The following is a 5,835-nucleotide window of genomic DNA, read 5'->3' on the forward strand; positions in this document are numbered from 1 at the left end:
TGGGTTGGTCATTTCACACAATTCATGTCTGTAACTTGTTAACTATTTTTTTTTTCTTCTTAAGACTTCCACTGCTAGTGTTTGTGCAAGATCCTCTGCTGAAGAGCCTTATAACAAAACCTTCAAAATTGTTAGATTTGGCTTTGAGGTTTAGAAACTGAGTAGTAAACAACTGTATTTTCCATTGTGTCATCACAGGTAGAGGGCAGGTTGTGCTATTTCAGTATTAATACACTAGAAGGAAGTACTTGGAACTAACATATTTGATAATATAAGTGGTCATGCTTGACTATACTACAAATGTCTTTTTTTTTTTTTTTGATAGATTTTAATCAGTACTCCTGATTTTATTGCTCTTGGTTCACAAATAATGAACAATATGTGCTTTGGTGCTTTAGACAAGATTATCTAGTCTTAGTCTAAGGTCAGTGTATTTGAAAGTGTTGGTGTTGTCTTTGCTGCCACCTGACTTGTGACATGTGCAAGGCAATGAAAACTCTATTATGTGACTGGCCTAGCAGAAGTCAGTGGGATTTAGACACCTAAATATCTGAACTATGTTCATCCTTCTGCATAATCTGCCAAATCCAAGAATTCCTTCATAACTGGCAGGTTGGTTGTAAATGCTTGCTCTGAGGCACTGCATTAAGCATAAAATTCAGCATATGCTGAAATAATGACATGTAGATGTAACTGTCTGTTTAGGAAGGTACACTGTGGATTTTGTAGACTTCAAAAGCCATATGAGAGAAGATAATAAATTTGTAATTTTCTTTCTTGGAAGATGAGAATTCTGATAAAGCAGCCTTTTAATTTAGAGTTTAAGGCCATTGCAAATTCATAATTAAAAAAACCAAACAAACAACAAAAACAACCAAACAGAAAAACCTGAAAGCTTTGCAACTCTTCTTATGAGTTTTAGTAGAAATGAAGCAACACATCTTGCTGTTGTCAGTGATGCAGTCTGCTTCCTTGGCAGAAGGTTCTCAGGTCTGTCCTTCAACTACATTACATCTCTTCTAAATCACATTTGTGCTTATGTCTCAAATTTCACCCTTTGATTCAAAGAGCGTGGTTTTTATTATATTTGCTTTTGAAAATAAGAATTTCAGACATGTAAGCTCTACCTTACATTTAAGAGGGGATGGTTATATACTAGCTTCTGTGTACTGCCATACTGATGCATATACATTTATTTCTGTTTACAGGTGCAGACAAAACTTCTTGAGCTTAAAGAATTGGAAAATAATCAGTTTAACTGGCACTCCCAGCCACATAATACACTTGTTAATGGAACTGCTGATCATTCTAGTCTGAGCAACAGCAGCAGTGAAACTGCCAACCTTAATGAGAATGCTGAAAGAGAAAGCATAGCAGAGGATGAACAAATAAACAGTGCATCTCCAGTGAGTAGTGTTTTGCCTGCTTGATCATGATGCAGTGCAGCTGTGAAGCTGCAGTAAGTGAGGAATGTATCAAGATTGATTATGTTTTTAAACATTTGCACGAGTGAAATTTCGAGGTGTTATTCTGAGGGACTGTTTCAGCAATCTGATAAGCAGTAAGGGAGGCAATTTTAGCTTGGCTGGAAAGTAGCAATAAAAATTTTGCTGTATTTGTTTCCCAAGCAAAAATATCCTATATTGAATAGGAGAATTAACATTAAAGGAAAGCAGCTGTCTTCAGTTTCTGCAACAAGAATGGAATAAGGACTAGTATAGAAAATCTGAAGCTATCTTGTTTTAAATGTCCCTCCTTATGTCCCAGTAGGTTCTTGATTGATTTTTAATTTTTTTTTTTAATCTTTCACAGGGTTTATGGAACACTTCAGTATGTTCTATAAGTGTGAAACTCTTGAAGTACCCTTTAGTATATTCTTTTAGCTATTTAATACTTTAAATTATATTATGTAGTCTTCTATTTACTTATTCATGGTGAATTGCGTTTATCCTTATGTAGATAAGGAATAGTCCTGAAACAACAGCCTCTGTGGAAGAAGAGAAGGAGACCCCAGCTGCCACTACTGCCAAAAAGGTGAGTTTGTTGAGATTTAAGGGAGGAAAAAGTAAATTAAAAAATCCCAGTGAAACTGTTTCAGGCTTTCATCATGTCACTTGCATCATGGTGATAGAACAACAGACAAATAAAATTGTCACTTCTTACTATTCTTATTTAGTGTGATGTCACGAAAACATTTCATGTCATATAGCAGGCAGGTTGTTGTGAAATATTTTGGATCTCCATTGATGAATCATGTAGAATTCTAGCTGTCTCTCTTTTCCCAGCTTAAAGAAACTACTAAATAGTAACACAAGATGACAGAAGTGTTTTCTGTCCTTCATGTCTTAAAAATTTAATGCCTTTTTCTACTTTTTTGCATTCCTCAGGAAGATCCATTTGATGCTGAATCTCATCCGTTGCCTGATCTAGTTTCTGAAGCCAGCTTAGAGTTCTTCCAGTCTGACCCTTTTGTTGGCAGTAAGTAAACTTTAGTCTCTAAGTGCAGATTTGCAGAAACAGGTCTTGTATGAACACATCTAAGACAAATCTTCACCTTGGCATGTCTCTTCATAGAATAAATGTGGAGGTGTTTGAGTGACAGGAGTGTGGAGCCAGTAGCATTACAAAAATAGAAATGATAGAAATGAGAGTTCCAGGATGTTTCTCCTTCCTTCACCTGGACTTTATAATTAGCTGTGAAAATTGCAGCTTTCCCTCACTGCTCTTCCTGAGTACTTCTCTCACCTCCCTCCACCCCAACCCCGGTTGCATTTTGGTTTGAGAGGTGTTGGGCATACTTGTGATATACATGGTATTGCTAATCTAATTTGTGGCACAGATCCACAGACAGATCAACTTGAGGGTTCAGTGAGCTGTGGTGTAGGGAGGGTGTGGGTGGTTGAGAATGAATGGCTGTGGCCTACTTATGGTGAGTTTGGCACTCAGGAAAAGGTAATGTGGAACTGCACCATCTGTTTGTCTTGTGGAAGTGCTATGCTTTATTTTAAGAACTTGTCAGTTACGAATGCTGTTGCTCTGATTTTATTTCTTTTATGTTGGAAGAAGTGGTCTGTCTATATGGAGCCACTTGGAGAAGGGGAGTTAATTTGGATAAACTGCTGAAGCAGATGTTTTCAGACACATTAATATGATTTTACATGCTTTCAGAATCAACATGGTCTGATCAATTTAGCTTGCATTGCTTCGAAAGGAAAATAAGCTAAATTTGTTTCAGAACACTTGGCTTCTGAAAGAATGTCAGTGCAGATTTAATACTTCTAAAGAATAGATTAAACTAATCTAAACCAGCTTTACTGTTTCTGTGTAGTTATTGCTTGATTTTTGTTAATATCGAAGTGGTCCTGTTTACAGCACATGACAAGGCCTTTTTTTCACAGGAGAAAAGTGTGTCTGTTAGTAGCCACCACTTTGGGCTTTGTATGCTCAGTATGTTTAGGAGTAGATACCTACAGCTAAGAGACAGTTCATCTACGTCCTTTAGATGTAGATGAGGGAGTACAACTGATGCAATTGTGACCATGCATCCAGTACAGAAACGAACACTTAGGTGCTCCCATCCATGGTTCCTGTGAGAATTAATCAAAACTGGGACTAAGCTTCTATCAGTAGTTAGCCTGGCTTACTGTGCTGGTAAATACTGTATAATGTGGCCATTTACAGACATTAGCCATTAGAAATGCACCTTTGAGATGGCTGCTTTTTTGTGTGTTTCATGCTGGTAATGAGCTACCTGGTTAATATTTGTGTTGTCTAATGCTAGCTCTTGACATTCCACTGAAAATAGTGAAATTATTCCTCTGAGAGTTGTTTAAATTCTAGCTGTAGAAATGAGTTTGTATCCAAAGACTTAAACTGAGTACCTACTTTGTGACAAGTAACACATCTTGTTTTTGTTTTTTTTTTAAACAAAACCAGGTGATCCTTTCAAAGATGACCCTTTTGGGAAAATTGGTAAGTAACTTCGTAAGTTCTAATGTGTTTGTTCTTCTAAATGATTCCTACTAGAAGAGTATGTGCGGAAATAAGTGTCGCTGCTTTCAGTTCAGAAAAGGTGGAAATGACCCAAAAAGTCACCACAGGATAGATATATGACAGTAAGAGCTGGCTGCTTGTGTTAAAGCTTTTCAGAGAAGCCCATTGCCAGTGAACTCTCTTGCTGCTGGAAGTCTCCTTAGTTGGGATTTAAGTATGTGAAGGTGGTGAACAGAAGGTCCCAAACACCTGCTGCCTGTTTTGTATAGAAATAAGTAGGACTGTATTCTTTTAAAGGCTCTTAACTTACCAACTTTCTTTAGAACTAAATACAGAAAAAGGTGGGAAGTATCTGTTTAGATGGGCTGTACAGGCAAATTTACTGCATTATTTGCTTGGTCCTGAATGGAGTTACTGGTGACAAAAAAGCAAAGTGGCCAGTAGGAAGGCTCTAGCAAAATAGTGTTGTGTGTCAAGTGCCAAATAATAAAACATCAGTTGTGTGGGGAATGAAGGAGAGGAGGGTAGGAGAGTTCTGAGAAACGTGAGGTTTTGTAAGATGCTTCATTTTTAGGGGGCTTGGTTAAAGAACCTGTATACTCAGATGATTCTGGAACTGAACTGCTGGCACCGTCCAAAGTTTTGGAAGACGTTGGCTTGTCTAATGTTTTGAATCACAGAATACAAATCATTCACAGATTAATTTCATACTTCAGAGATCCTTGGTCTTAAATGGGTCACCTTCTTGCAGTATGAAAAAAAGCAATATAATGTTTAGTTTTTAAGATACTCAGCTAAGTAAAGTTAGCAGAAATGTTAATGAGATGTTTGCTTTTTAGATCCCTTTGGTGGTGATCCTTTCAAAGGCTCAGATCCTTTTGCAGCTGACTGTTTTTTCAAACAGTCCTCCACTGATCCTTTTGTGACTGCTGGCACTGATCCGTTTAGCACTGCAGACAACAGTAATAATATCACAGTAAGTTTGGTAGCATACTTTTTACTTCCTTCTATATATGATTTGGACAAAATAACCTATTTTGTGCATTTGGACACATCTTGAAAAGCTGATATTCAGAAATATAGATAAAAGGTTACTTTTTACTTCATGGTTCTGTCATGGGTTTTTTGTGTCCTATTTTCTAAAAATAGTCACAGATGAAATAGGAGTAAAAAAAACATTCTAAAAATGTTTCAGTATAGAGCTTCATTGCTCCACAGATATTTGAGAATACTGAACTCAGCTCTGTCAGTAGCTGGTGGAACTTACTAAACATTGAAAGAAACCCAAGATTAATGTCACCATATTGAGACTCTTTGATTTTTTGCTTCTAAAATGTAGAGGATCAGTAAGTATGTTCTGTAGCTTATTTGAAGTTTGATGTGGTATGGAGTTTACCCTCTGAAAAGTCAAATTGTTCTATAGATTTATATTATTTGGGTTTTGTTGTGGTTTTTTGTTTTTTCTTTGTTTTTTATTTTCCAATAAGAGTCATTGAAGCCCTTTCATAAGATGGAGATTCTTACTTAATGTACCTCTTTCAAGTGTACTTGGGTGTAACTTTCAGCTGTTCACATTGTAACCAAGCAGTTATTGATTGGTCTTGAGCCTATAATAAGGTAGAGTTGGGCATGAAACCTTCTCTGATGGAGAATAAAACTTGATAAAGATGAGGTAATATTTAGGGCTGATAGACAACCACTTAATCTAAGCTGAAATTCTTTATGCAGTAAGTTTGTCTCCATACTTTTGCCATCTCCTTTCCTTCTCAGTGCTTCTTCTGTTCATGCTTCACTTCCAATTTTGTGAGTGTATAAAATCACAGAATCACAGAATGTCAGGGA

The 5,835-nt window shown here is 36.7% G+C and overlaps 1 long non-coding RNA gene across 1 annotated transcript; it reads left to right on the forward strand.

The window, feature by feature from the left end:
• Nucleotides 1-1,208: 1,208 nt before the first annotated feature.
• LOC104529115 (uncharacterized) lies at nucleotides 1,209-4,969 on the forward strand. Its single transcript, XR_728057.1, has 5 exons — nucleotides 1,209-1,406; nucleotides 1,960-2,034; nucleotides 2,388-2,478; nucleotides 3,937-3,972; nucleotides 4,833-4,969. It is a non-coding gene; the product is annotated as an uncharacterized LOC104529115 (long non-coding RNA).
• The last annotated feature ends 866 nt before the right edge of the window (nucleotides 4,970-5,835 follow it).

This window comes from Antrostomus carolinensis, unplaced genomic scaffold (genome assembly GCF_000700745.2).
Source record: "Antrostomus carolinensis isolate BGI_N321 unplaced genomic scaffold, ASM70074v2 Scaffold51098, whole genome shotgun sequence".
NCBI classification, from domain to species: Eukaryota; Metazoa; Chordata; class Aves; order Caprimulgiformes; family Caprimulgidae; genus Antrostomus; species Antrostomus carolinensis.